General features: G+C 45.1%; 1 protein-coding gene across 5 annotated transcripts in view; it reads right to left on the minus strand.

Annotated features, from left to right (window-relative positions):
- The window catches only part of CAMK1D (calcium/calmodulin dependent protein kinase ID), a 389,771-nt gene that overhangs the window by 303,882 nt on the left and 71,061 nt on the right, over nucleotides 1-14,828 (minus strand). The window contains exon 1 of one of the 5 annotated variants that reach the window (XM_036841512.1): nucleotides 6,370-6,404. The exons of the other annotated variants lie outside the window; for them this stretch is intronic. The gene's annotated coding sequence lies outside the window, so the exon portion shown is untranslated. Of the gene's footprint in view, nucleotides 1-6,369; nucleotides 6,405-14,828 lie in introns of those variants that run through there. 5 annotated transcript variants of the gene reach the window in all.

A 14,828-nucleotide genomic window follows, 5' to 3' on the forward strand; every position in this document is an offset into this window, starting at 1 on the left:
TGTGCACTTTTGTTCCTCCGGTTTCCTAGTGAAGGGAAGCCATCATGATGGTGTTCTAGGCTCTCTGCTTCCAACCTCCCACCTTGAAGAACGGCCCCAGAGCAGGGGGACACAAGCCCGGGGCCTGCAGGCATGAAATCCACAGTCGTTGCCGTCCAGAATGATCCTTCTCAAAGAGGTCACATATTTTTTTAAAAATTAAGCCTCCAGCTAGAAACGTATTAAACAGAAGATGGTGGCGAATCACTGCTACGGGGCTTTGAATGATTTTTTAATGAGTGGGTGTCTCTCTGTGCCATCATCTCAGCGAATCTGCTCACACTATGTTACAGGTGAGGGAAGGAGCCAACTCACCAGGTTCTCACGGCTGGTAGGTGGCAGAGAGGCGATACAGAGCCAGCACTCATTCTGAAGTCAGAATTCTTCTACTACTCAGCCTCTGATGGTGGAGTCTGGGGATCTTTCATTCCAGTGAGATTTTCTTTTAGAAAAAGGAATTGTCCTTCCAGATGCAGAAAAAAAAAATATATATATATACATCTCCTTAACTTTGCATCACCTCTGAAAGTAAATTTAAAGTGAACTTACCCCATGAGGCCGTAAGACTTTAAAACAAAAACACAAGTTAATAAAATAAATCAATGTGTTCCCGAAAAAAGCAACATCACCCGATTTAACCTCTGCCCTTAGTTTGGTGACTACTTTGTCCAGCCTGATGAGCTCAATTACCTGCCATCAGTTACAGAGCAGAACAGCATGGCCCAGACATGCCCAGATATTTTCTATCAAAGCTTGAGAGTCTGTCTTTAGACACCCAACACTTAGTTCTTTCAGGCTGTTACAACAGGACACTATAGACTGGGTGGCTTCTAAACAACAGACATTTATTTCTCCAAGTTCTTGAGGCTGGAAGTCCAAGGCACTGGCAGATTCAGTGTCTGGTGAGAGCCCACTTCCCATCTTCTTGCTGTGTTCTCACATGGTGGAAGGGGCAGGGAGCTCTCTGGGATCTCTTTATAAGGGCACTAATCCCATCAAGGGGGCTCCACCCTCATGACCTAATCACCTCCCAAAGGCCCCAACTCCTGACACCATCACATTGGGGGTTAGGTTTCAATATATGAATTTTGGGGGGACACAAACATTCAGTCCATAGCGCACACACATGCACAGCCTCCAGTGACCCATAGTTACAATCAAATGTGCGTGGGGCAGGATGATTCTGCAAAAGGCATGGAATTGGGCCATGGAAATGTGACTGTGTCCAACTCAATAAGCATTATCAGATCCCCAGGGTCTGCACAGCATTATTTCGTTTTCATTACAAAGTGAATGAAGCAGGAGAACCCGGCCTTACTCCCTTACACAAAGAAAGTAACAATGAAGGGGCAGTGGGAATGGCATCCTGATATTTTTCTTCAACACCCATCCCATTTCCTCCTTCTGCCTTAACGCCTCTTTCCCCCTCCATCACTTCCCTGACTTCCGATTAAGCTGGGGTGGGCCCCCAAACGCCCGTTCCACACCACAGGAACCTAACAGCCACGGGTGGCAAAAGCATCTAGCAAGTCAGGGTGTCAGAGCGCCCTGCCAGCAGCTGGCTCTGATGGCAGTTCCATGGGCTGTATTGCTGTTTCATAACACTTATCGCACTCTAATTAATTTCAAAACAACGTCTCGACGTCATCCTCTGCCTCCACCTACTAGGCAGAGGGGGGACAACCCTTGAGTGGTTTCCCAGGCCCAATTAAGGCTTCACAGCAGAGGCGAGGCTGCGGCACAGGAGAGCACTGCTCCCAGGCAGGGGCCCCTGGAGATCGCACCCAGAAAACCTTGGAGACCCCCCAGGGAGGCGCCGGCCAGCTCCCTCCTATGCCCTGGCTGGGTGTCACCCACACCTTTCATGCGTGGGTCTGCAAGCGTGGCTGCCCCGTTCACAGTTGCCCCACGCTACCTAGAGCAGGGGACACAGTGTTTACCAGCGCGCTCCGCTTGTGCTGAAGGTAGGAATGCACCCGAGGTGTCGCCTGGCAGCGCACGGCTCTCTGCAGAGCTGGCCTCTGCTTGCAAAGAGCTGCCTGCGACGTAGATGGTCAACCTGAGGCCAGTGAATGTGAGGGCTCGAGATAAAAGCTCGGGCAAGAGGTGGTGGAGATGAAAGGGAAGGGATAAATAGCATGAGCAGGTACCCACGCTGCAGGAACTACCACAAAAGGGAAGCGTGGGAAATCACTCCATTAATTCACATCATGTGGACGACCTCTATTAAAAAATCTACTTGGGGGACTTCCCTGGTGGCGCAGTGGTTAAGAATCCGCCTGCCAATGCAGGGGACAGGGGTTCAAGCTCTGGTCCGGGAAGATCCCACATGCCACGGATCAACTAAGCCCGTGCGCCACAACTACTGAGCCTGCGCTCTAGAGCCCGCGAGCCACAACTACTGAAGCCCATGCGCCTAGAGCCCGTGCTCCGCAACAAGAGAAGCCACTGCAATGAGAAGCCTGCACACCGCAACAAAGAGTAGCCCCCGCTCACCGCAACTAGAGAAATCCCGCGCACAGCAATGAAGACCCAACACAGCCAAAAATAAATAAATAAATACATAAATATATTTTTAAAAAAATATACTCCGACACCTGCACCGTACATGGGACCAGGACCCGGCTTATCAGACTGCTGTGGTCTGATAAGTCAAGTCCACACTTCATTTGGGGCTTCGTAGGAGACTCTAAAGATAAGTCATTTTCTCATAGAATACTCATCCAGGGCATATGGAAGATTCACCATCACATAAAGGATTGGGGTACCCACTCTGTGATTTGGGGGAGTTTGGGAGGCCTCTATCCTCAGAAAAAAAATCTGCACCCTTTAAAGAGTTATTAACATCATTAACTTGACCTCGCACTTGCAAGTCTCTGAAGCATCCTACTAAGTTGTTATCCATCATTTTCATCTCAGGGTGAATGATGTGGTGGGAATGAGTGTGGGTGACATCTGGGAAGGGAGGGGAGCTTGGGAAAGGTTTCCTGAGACCCTAGGAGGGGGTGTTTCCCAGGCTTGTGCTGATCAATAGAGACCCTGAAATGCCCAGGTTATTAACACAAGAATGGAGGGGCCAGGGGCCCATAAGCTTTGCTTTTTACTGAATAAGCATCTATGAATAGATATTTTTACACTTCTATTTCAGATACTACTGACGTTTGCTGACTCCTGCCAAGGGTCTGTGCTGGACAGAGCATTCTGCTGTCAAGAAAAAGAGAAAAATCTCCATCCCACTGACTCTTGAGAGCTCTTTTGAGCCTGACACCACTTTCTGACAAGAGGAATCCCTGGTAGGACCCATCCTATCAGAAATGATTCCAGTTCCCTGGCGCCTTCCCTCTGGGATACGTGTCATTGCAGCAGTGAGCTGAGGCTTGCTGCAAGCCCTTGAATGATGAGAAAAGGACTCACATATTGACTCGGGGTCAATCCAATAAAATCAAACCCAAATAAACAGAAAGGGTACAAATCAACCAAAGCTCTCTCTGCCACAGGGCAACTCCCAGGTCCATGCCAGTTGTTCGAGAACAGTCTGTGAAATAAGCCATCATATTACTAACCTTGTGAATTGATCAATAAGGTCACTCAAGGTTAAGCAGGAGAGGCTGGCAGCAGAGGGGCGGGGAGCTCATTGGAGGTAATCCATGTGTAAATTAAAATCTTCAATATAAAAGCGGGAGCTTGTTCATTAAAGGGACCTTGTGGAGAAACCTATTTTTCAAGCGAAAAATTAGCTCCTAACTTCTCCTTTTGCACTAGTTTAAATTTTTATGCACTATACTTTCTAAAAGTAAAGCCCCTGTGACTGTAAGTCTCTGACCCACGAGCTGTTACATGAAGACTAGACCATGAGACCCCAACCTCTACTGCTCTGCTCACTCACTGCCTTCCTAGGAAATCCTGAAACAGAGCTGGGGGCATCTGGGGTGGGCCACAAAGTATGACTGTACTTGGCAGATGGCTGTATTAGTCAGCATTCTACAGAGAAACAGAAGCAACAGAACCAGAGAAACAGAATCAATAAATAGACTTAATATAAGGAATTGGCACACACAATTACAGAGGCAGACAAGTTGCAAGATCTGCAGTGTGAGTAGGCAAGTGGAGACCCAGAAGAGCCGATGGTGTAGTTCCTGTCTGAACGCCAGCGGACTCAAGACCCAGGAAGAGCTGCTATTTCAATTCAAATTCAAAGGCAGGAAAAAGCCAATGTCCTAGTTCAAAGGCCATCAGAATTATATATCACAGATTATATGATCTAACAACTGAATATTGTAGATACACTTGTCTTACCTCTCAATAAAAGGGTACTTTTCTACTTTTTTTAAAAAAAAGGAATTCCCTCTGATTTAGAGGAGGGTCAGCTTTTTTGTTCTATTCAGGCCTTCAACTGATTGGATGAGGCCCACCCACACTAGGGAGGGCAATCTGCTTTATTCAGTCTACTGATTTAAATATTAATCTCATCCGAAAACACTCTCACAGACACACTCAACGGTAACATTGGACCAAATGTCTGGGCACCCCAGATCCCAGTCAAGTTGACACATAAAATTAACTATCACAATAGGAATGGCTGTTTTCTACAAGGGCAAATCCAGGGGCAGGTGTCAGGGGTCCATGCAAAGCTGAGGATCCCAGAGTGAACTTGGCCAACATAGAGAAACCAGACTTCAGGGTTGGAACACAGCCATGGGACTCCCAGGGTGTGGAAAGTGTCTTAGCATCAGGCCCTCTGTCCAGAGGCCCACAAGGACACCAGGAGGACCCGCCTGGGGTTGAACTTTGTTCTATCGTGAATAGTGCCATTACAAGAGACAGTGACATACCCATATTGCTGTCAGGTGTTAAACCCAGTTAATCTGCAGGGAAAAAAAATGACATCTTGGAATTTTGAACAATGTTCTTGTCAAAGATCCAACCTTCCCTGGTCTGTGACCCTGTTGGGACTCATGAGTCTCTGAGACAATGTTAACACCCTCTGTTCGCAGATAAAGAAACTGAACTAGAGAGAGTTTGGGGTGCTGGGGCCGAAGCTGCACAATCGGCCATCACAACCTGAGCCCCTGCCTTCCCTCCCAGGACCCTGCGGTGCTCCCAGCCCCGCCAACCACTGCCTTGACCTCCCCCAGCTTACACGGCTCCGCGTGACCGGGCCTCCCCGTCCTCCACCGAGTCAGCGGCAGGTGGCAGCCACCACATGTGGGTGGTTGAGCCCCTCCACCGAACCTGGGGGGTTCGCTGCCACTGGCCTTTCTGGACGTGATCCACGGGCTTCACCACAGTCACGCTGCCTGTTTCTATGCAGAAACAGGAGCACGGGGGCTCCAGAACCAGCACAGGGTCCTCAAGAGGCCCTCCATCCTCCAGGAGCCGCCACCAGGCCAGGCAGACTCAGGCCCCATCAGTGTTTCAGCTCCGGGGGGACAGGCGAGGCGGCCATGACCCTCAGCCTCAGCGCCCGGCCCTCCCCTCGCCTCCGTCTCCCTCACTCACTGCAATAATCTGCTTTAGCCATATCTGCTAAAAATACACCTCGCTTCTCTGTGACACTTACTAATACAGTCTATTTCAGGCCTGTTTGCATTCTTATGTACAAATGCCCGTATGGGTAGCAGTGAGTATGTGCAGAATGTCAGAGCATTTCCTTCAGGAAAGTTCCTCTCGGCTCTGCTCAGCACATACATCTGAAAAGCAAACCTTTCTGCACTGGATGGGAATTGGATATAAAACCTTCCCACGCTGGATGGGCATTGGGGATATAAAAGAAAAAGGCTGGGGTCAGAGGAGAAAGGAAGAGGCCAAGAAGGAAACGGCTGTGCACGCCGTGAAGTCCACAATTCCTTCTTTTCACACCTACTCCTCCCTCACGGGCACACACCCGGACCCCAGAGTCACGGTCACCCCAAAAGCAGCTGCAGAATGGCCTCTCCACTGAAGCCACAGGACACATGCTAGAAACCGGGAGAACATCTTAAAAAGAAGGCACAGACCAGGCTGAACTCCACAAGCCATCCCCAGGAAGCTCTCTGCCATGGCTGAGGCCCGGGGAAGTTATCATGTCCACTGCACAGTGGTCCCCTTGTATGAGCTCATCCTCCCCTGAGCGACGACCCTGCTGGCTTCCCTCGGCCGTCTTGGAAGGCTCCCTGACTTTCCTGGCGTTTCCTAGAACTTTGGCTCTCTCCTCTAATACGTGGGGGATAATGACAGCTCTCCGTCTCTGATCTTTGCCTTCCTGGGGGGAAGGAGGGAGAAGTCTTGCATGACCAGTTTTCAAAGGTCTTACTGCGTGCTGCCTTCTTCTTGTTTTGTCCCAGATCTTACTTTCTCCTAACATATTGAATTCATCTTCCTTTATTCGGAGGTGAAACACCAAGGCAAACAGTGGGTGTCACTGGCTGCAGAGAAGGTATGCAAGGAAGGGAGAGAAGAAGGACCCCAGGGCTGGGGCCGGAACAGGGAGGAGGATGCCTGGGGGAAGCCGGAGCTCAGAACCCAGCTGGTGTCATGTTGATGTCTTTCCGATTGCAAAGCTCCTGGGTGACAGACACGTAGATAAGCACAGAGTGAAGCATTTAGAATGCCAACTCCACCCTGCCCTTTTTCAGCTCCCAGGACCTTGGCTGGGTGCACCAGCCTGAACTTGGAGCCACTGCTCCCCAGTTAAGAAATCAGATCCTTAAAAAAACATTAAAACATTTTAAAACAAAAGCGTGAGACTGAATGATGGCCTCTCAACCAACATAGACTGGAGTCTCCCAAAGTCTGGAATTCGGGGCTTGGCCAGCCCCACACACACAGGAAATGGCCGGACAGAGATGCTTAATGGTAGGAAGGAGGAAGCTAATCCAGCCAGAAATTATCAGAATGAAGGATTACAGAAAAAGCTAAAGGTACTTCTCTGACTGTATTATCTCTTGAACACTTAGCTAGGGCACTGTGATCCAGGCAGGAAAATGATTATTAACAACCCTGACATAGGAGATTCTAATGCCTGAAAATTTCATGAACTCCAGCAATAGCAGAATCTTATTTATCTAGGCTTGATTCCACCCTCAGTAATGGAAAACATTGGGATAAACAAAGAACCCTCCAGGCACCAATACGGCACCCCATCGGTGAGTTCAGATGACCAAAATTAGTCTTATCTCCTTGCAGTCTATCTTCAGGTGCTGCCGCTGAATCCAATTACATCGTGTAACAAAAGACAGTCACAATCACAAGCTGTTTATCATGCATGCCCCGTGGGCTTGTCTTGGAAGCCAGCACAGATGCAAATGTGTGTGTAATATACACACGAATATGGAAAAAAGCCACTAACGCTGAAGTTTCCCAGACCTCATCCCTTTTTATTTTCTCTGCTAGTCCTCTGAATAGCTCATCTTGAAAACTGTTGCTGCCAAGACAGAAGAATTCACTGCTTGAGAAGGAAAAAAAAATTCCATTATTCCAACTTTCTTTCCTTGAGCCTGAGGAGAAGAGTGATCAAGACTGGTGAGATTTCTTCAGCGAGAAGAAGTTTATTTCTCCAGTTAGTTACCAGGTGGTACGAAGGAAGTGGGAATGCAGGTGAGATGACCTCAAGGCCCTCACAAGTGGTCCCCACACATCCACCCAGCTCTGAGCGTGAACTGCAAGAAATGCCTTTCCCCCTCCCAGTGCCCCATCTGCTCTATCACATCTCCGCTGAGTGCGTTCTGTGGACCACGGGGGCAGGGGTGGAGACAAGCGGGGAGAGGGAGAAGGAGCAGGCGGTCCCAGTTCACTTCCCTCTCTTCAGAGGGATTCTAAAAGGCTGAAAGAGGTAATTATTGCTTCTGGAGCTCTTCAGCTGTAAGATGCTCTATAAATACCAATAACCACCCCCTCGAGGGAAAACACGTTTCATTACAGCGGAGGTAAATGCTGCAGCAGCCTGCAGAAAAGATGGGCTGCATCTCGGAGGGATCTTCTGGCATTCTGAGTGCACCCAGAGTAATCACCAGGTAGAGTGGGTGACCCACACAGCATCCTGCTTTGACTGGAGAATGGTGCACCCCAGATTGCTGGCATCTCATATGTCTATCCATTTTGATGTGTCCATCCGATGCACACTCATTAAGGCCCCCGCTATCTGCCTGAGGGGCAACTATAGCATTGTGGTTAAGTGCCTGGGCTCTGGAGCTGGGCTGCCCGGCAGGAAGGCCGGTTCTGCCCAGACACCAGTCGTCTGACCTCAGGCAAGTCAAAGAATCTCTGAGCAGTGAGGACATGGAGGTCCTCACTCATCACACGGGGATGATAACAGAAGCCACTTCACAAGGTCATTGTGAGGATTCATCCGGTTCACCTGTGTCCAGGGGTCAGACCTCTGTCTGATACACAGGGAGAGCGAGAGAAGGGACCACTACGGAACTTACCTACCAAATGTAAGGGTCCGTAGTATTTCATTTATGCCTTGACTATTTTAAATTCGATTATTTTAGCGTCAAAATCAAGATGAAAAAGGAAGGAGTTAGCAATTAGAAGTGGACCCAGCACTTAGCCATGTGTGGAAAACACAGAAGTAGAAGATGAGGTCCCTGACTGGGAGCCTCCAGAGCCCCGACAATGAAGGGTATTCAGGTGTTTTAGCTGCCAGGCGGTAGCATATAAAGGGAGTGGGGAAAGGAGCATTATCCAGACACTGTTTAGAACTGCCAGCTCATAGCAATCATAAAGCAGACAGGCTTTTGGTCTGGAGAGAGAACTAGAGGTATCTGAGTTCAAATACTGGTATTTAAAATATATAATGGAATACTGGCAAACAGAATCCAACAGCACATTAAAAGGATCACACACCATGATCAAGTGGGCTTTATCCCAGGAATGCAAGGATTCTTCAGTATACACAAATCAATCAACGTGATACACCATATTAACAAATTGAAGAAAAACCATATGATCATCTCAATACATGCAGAGAAAGCTTTCGACAAAATTCAACACCCATTTATGATAAAAACCCTCCAGAAAGTAGGCATAGAGGGAACTTTCCTCAAAATAATAAAGGCCATATATGACAAACCCACAGCCAACATCATCCTTAATGGTGAAAAACTGCAACCATTTCCACTAAGATCAGGAACAAGACAAGGTTGCTCACTCTCACCACTATTATTCAACATAGTTTTGGAAGTTTTAGCCACAGCAATCAGAGAAGAAAAAGAAATAAAAGGAATACAAGTTGGAAAATTAGAAGTAAAGCTGTCACTGTTTGCAGATGACATGATGCTATACATAGAGAATTCTAAAGATGGTACCAGAAAACTACTAGAGCTAATTAATGAATTTGGTAAAGTAGCAGGGTACAAAATGAATGCACAGAAATCTCTTGCATTCCTATACACTAATGATGAAAAATCTGAAAGTGAAATTAAGAAAACACTCCCATTTACCATTGCAACAAAAAGAATAAAATATCTAGGAATAAACCTACCTAAGGAGACAAAAGACCTGTATGCAGAAAATTATAAGACACTGATGAAAGAAATTAAAGATGACACAAATAGATGGAGAGATATACCATGTTATTGGATTGGAAGAATCAACATTGTGAAAATGACTCTACTACCCAAAGCAATCTACAGATTCAATGCAATCCCTATCAAACTACCAATGGCATTTTTCACAGAACTAGAACAAAAAATTTCACAATTTGTGTGGAAACACAAAAGACCCCGAATAGCCAAAGCAATCTTGAGAAAGAAAAACGGAGCTGGAGGAATCAGGCTCCCTGACTTCAGACTATACTACAAAGCTATGGTAATCAAGACAGTATGGTACTGGCACAAAAACAGAAATATAGATCAATGGAACAGGATAGAAAGCCCAGAGATAAACCCACGCACATATGGTCACCTTATCTTTTTTTTTTTTTAAATACCATAAGCCTATTTTCTTTTTTTTTAAAGATTGATTGATTGATTGATTGATTGCTATGTTGGGTCTTTGTTTCTGTGCTAGGGCTTTCTCTAGTTGCGGCAAGCGGGGGCCACTCTTCATCACGGTGCATGGGCCTCTCACTATCGTGGCCTCTCTTGTCGCAGCACAGGCTCCAGATGCGCAGGCTCAGTAGTTGTGGCTCACGGGCCTAGTTGCTCCGCGGCATGTGGGACCTTCCCAGACCAGGGCTCGAACCCGTGTCCCCTGCATTGGCAGGCAGACTCTCAACCACTGTGCCACCAGGGAAGTCCCGGTCACCTTATCTTTGATAAAGGAGGCAAGAATATACAGTGGAGAAAAGACAGCCTCTTCAATAAGTGGTGCTGGAAAAACTGGACAGCTACATGTAAAAGAATGAAATTAGAACACCATACACAAAAATAAACTCATAATGGATTAAAGACTTAAATGTAAGGCCAGACACTATAAAACTATTAGAGGAAAACATAGGCAGAACACTGTTTGACACAGCAAGATCCTTTTTGACCCACCTCCTAGAGAAATGGAAATAAAAATAAACAAATGGGACCTAATGAAACTTAAAAGCTTTTGCACAGAAAGGAAACCATAAACAAGACGAAAAGACAACCCTCAGAATGGGAGAAATTATTTGCAAATGAAGCAACTGACAAAGGATTAATCTCCAAAACATATAAGCAACTCATGCAGCTCAATATCAAATAAAGAAACAACCCAATCCAAAAATGGGGAGAAGACCTAAATAGACATTTCTCCAAACAAGATATACAGATTGCCAACAAACACATGAAAGAATGCTCAACATCATTAATCATTAGAGAAATGCAAGTCAAAACTACAATGAGATATCATCTCACACCGTTCAGAATGGCCATCATCAAAAAATCTACAAACAATAAATGCTGGAGAGGGTGTGGAGAAAAGGGAACCCTCTTGCACTGTTGGTGGGAATGTAAATTGATACAGCCACTATGGAGAACAGTATGGAGGTTCCTTCAAAACCTAAAAATAGAACTACCATATGACCCAGCAATCCCACTACTGGGCATATAACCTGAGAAAACCATAATTCAAAAAGAGTCATGTACCAAAATGTTCATTGCAGCTCTATTTACAATAGCCAGGACAAGGAAGCAACCTAAGTGTCCATCGACAGATGAATGGATAAAGAAGATGTGGCACATATATACAATGGAATATTACTCAGCCATGAAAGGGAACGAAACTGAGTTATTTGTAGTGAGGTGGATGGACCTAGAGACTGTCATACAGAGTGAAGTAAGTCAGAAAGATAAAAACAAATACCCTATGCTAACACATATATATGGAATCTAAAAAAAAAGAAAAAAATGGTCAGAAGAACCTAGGGGCGAGACGGGAATAAAGATGCAGACCTACTAGAGAATGGACTTGAGGATACGGGGTGGGGGAAGGGTAAGCTGGGACAAAGTGAGAGAGTGGCATGGACATATATACACTACCAAACGTAAAATAGATACCTAATGGGAAACAGCCGCATAGCACAGGGAGATCAGCTCGGTGCTTTGTGACCACCTGGAGGGGTGGGATAGGGAGGGTGGGAGGGAGGGAGGGAGATGCAAGAGGGAAGAGATATGGGGACATATGTATTTGTACAGCTGATTTGCTTTGTTGTAGGGCAGAAGCTAGCACACCATTGTGGAGCGATTATACTCCAATAAAGATGTTAAAAAAAAATAAAGATCGTTTCAAAAAAACAAAAAACAAAAAAACCTCCCCTGTAGATCTTAAACAATTCCTGGTAGATGTGTGGGGCAGGACAGGCAGATTTTGTATAAAAGATTATACCATCTTCTATAAAAGAGTATACCTTGTATAAAAAGTATAAAAGAGAACCTGTAAAAATGACATATTAAGAACTGAGGTGTCTCCCTTTGTGTTTTGATTTTTTGTATTGACATGCTTTGATTCCTTTCTATTTTTCTTTTGTGTAAATTCTAGAGGTATTTTTGTTTTGTGGTTACCTTGGGACTTACATAAGATATCTTATAACCGTCTAAGTTAAGTTGTTAACAACTTAAGTTCAGTCACATACAAAAACTCTACATTTTAACTTCTCTCCCACTTTAAGTTACTGTTGTCACAATTTACATTCGTTCCTAATATGTATCTGTAAACGTATTTTAGTTATAGCTATTTTAAATAATTTTCTCTTTTAACTTTTATATTTGAATTAAAATAGATTTACCTACACCAAAAAAAAAAATAATAAAATAAAATAAAATGTATAATGGAAGTCCTTAGAACATGTTCTGAATTGCTGAAGGGTATTTTTAGTAAGGAACGGTGAGAAGAATCATGTCCAAACTGACAGTGTCTGGAATCCAAGAGCTAAGGAGAGAACATGCTGGAAGAATTTCATCTTGGATTAAACACCACCATTACCTGAAACAACTCTGGCAGGGGTCACAGGGGCCTCCTAACAGCCAAATGCAGTGGACATTGGTCAACCACTGTCCCCTCTGGAATCTAACAGACCTCCAACACACCACCTGTCCTAGTTCTCCTATCCTCACCCTTACCTCCCTCCTCCTCCTCCTCTGGGGCTCCTTCTTCCACCCAGACGGCTGCCATACCTCCCACTTCTCTTCCAGCCCACCCACTGAAATCCCATTCTTCCTGCTCTGGAGTTTGTGTCGTGCACATGAAGATAATGGAATGACAAATCCCTAGGTCAGGCACCATCTCTTCATCTTGGTCTGTCGTCTACTCTGTCCCCTAACATGGATACAGAGGTGAACAAAGAAGAGGCTGGTCTGTCTTTGGTCTCCTCTTCTTGTGCCTTTTTTTTCTCTCTGGCGATCTCACCCCCCTGGGCATTTGGATGACCTACCTCATGGCTACCTCCAGCGCCAGATTAATCCTGAGCCCTGGAACTTCATACCCCACCACTACTTCCCTCCACCTGGATGCTCCACCAGCATCTTGAGATCGGGATATCTGTAAGTGAACCCATTACCCTTCTCATAACATCCATCATGACTCACCCCAAATTCAAGTTCAGAGTTGGGTACACAAATTCAGGTGGAAAAACTTATGACACTGAATAGCAATTTACTCTCCTAGTTTCATCTGTCACCTTCGAAACGAACCAAGATGATATTAACTTTCACAACAGATGTGACCAAAATAAAAAATCCTGACACGATAGGAGAAACATCTATAAAGAAATATAACCATCGTCTTTGAATAGGACTCTAAATTCACACTAATTATACTGTATCTTTATTTCGTTTTCTAGTTCCATTAGACAGTTGTGAAGTAATTATCCCCACCTTGCAGAGCATTCACAGATCCATGGAGTTTCTTCTCCTAGTTTGGAGAAGTCCAAAGTAGATGTACTATCTGTCATCTCTCAATACCCTTCCCATTTGCCAGTCCTCCTAGTTAATAGGGCCATGCGGTCACCCAAGCTAGAAATACAGGACTCCCTCTAGACTCTCCTCTCTTCCTCGTGCCCCACCACGAAGTGCAGACTCGTGAATGCCCCTATTTCTACTTCCTAGACTGTGCTCAAATAAGCACTGCTCTCCTTGCTCCTCCCCCCACCCCCCATTTCTGCCAGCACTTCCACAGCTCAAGGAGCAGTCACCTCCTGCTTGGAACTTGTCAGTAAGTGCTTCCTGTCTCATGTCCACTATGCTTCCTATTTCATAAAAGTGAGGAGGCGAATCCATTCTAAAACATGCTCCCCCCTGAAATCTGCAGCTAATATTAAGTATGATTCAACATGGTAGGAAAGGAAGGAAAAGAAGGAGGCAATTTTCATGCCCATAAACACAACTATACCATAGTTCCCAAACCCAGAGCTAGGAGGGGTTAAAACTTTATGGAAGACCCAAAAGAACTGAAAGCAGAGAACTGAACAGATATTTGATATATATTCATAGCAACATGATTCACATTAGCCAAAAGATGCAAGCAAACCAAGTACCCATGGATGGATGAACGGATAAACGAAATGTGGTCTGTCCACCTAGAGATTATCATACAGAGTGAAGTCAGTCAGACAGAAAGACAAATACCATATGATATCACTTATGTGTAGAATCTAAAATATGACACAAATGAACTGATCTACGAAACAGAAACAGACCCACAGACATAGAAAACAGACTTGTGGTTGCGAGAGGGGAGGGGTGTGGGGGAAGGGATGGACTGGGAGTTTGAGGTTAGCAGATGCAAACTATTATATGGAGAATGATAAACAACAAGGTCCTGATGTATAGCACAGGGAACTACATTCAATATCCTGTGATAAACCATTATGGAAAAGAATATGAAAAATATGTATATATCTATGTATAACTGAATCACTTTGCTGTACAGCAGAAATTAACACAATATTGTAAATCAACTACACTTCAATAAAATAATTTTTAAAATGTGGTCTATCCATATGGTGAAATATTATTCAGCCCTGAAAAGGAATGAAATTCTGTCACATGCTACAACATGGGTGAACCCTGAGGACATTGTAAGTGAAATAAACCAGATACAACAAGACAAATATTATATGATTCCACCTATGTGAGATACCTACAGTAGTCACATTCACAGAGACAGAAAGCAGAATAGTGGTTGCCAGGGGCTGGAGGGTTGGGGGGAAATGGGAAGTTGTTGAACGGGGTGTACAGTTTGTTTCAGAAGATAAAAAGAGTTCTGGAGATGGATGGTGGTGATGGTTGTACAACAATGTGAACGTACTTAATGCCAATGAACTGTACACTTAAAAGTTGTTAAAATGGTAAAGTTTATGTTATATATATATTAAAAGTTTATATATATATAAAACTTTATAC

The sequence above is a fragment of the Balaenoptera musculus genome, chromosome 2 (assembly GCF_009873245.2).
Source record: "Balaenoptera musculus isolate JJ_BM4_2016_0621 chromosome 2, mBalMus1.pri.v3, whole genome shotgun sequence".
Taxonomy (NCBI): Eukaryota; Metazoa; Chordata; class Mammalia; order Artiodactyla; family Balaenopteridae; genus Balaenoptera; species Balaenoptera musculus.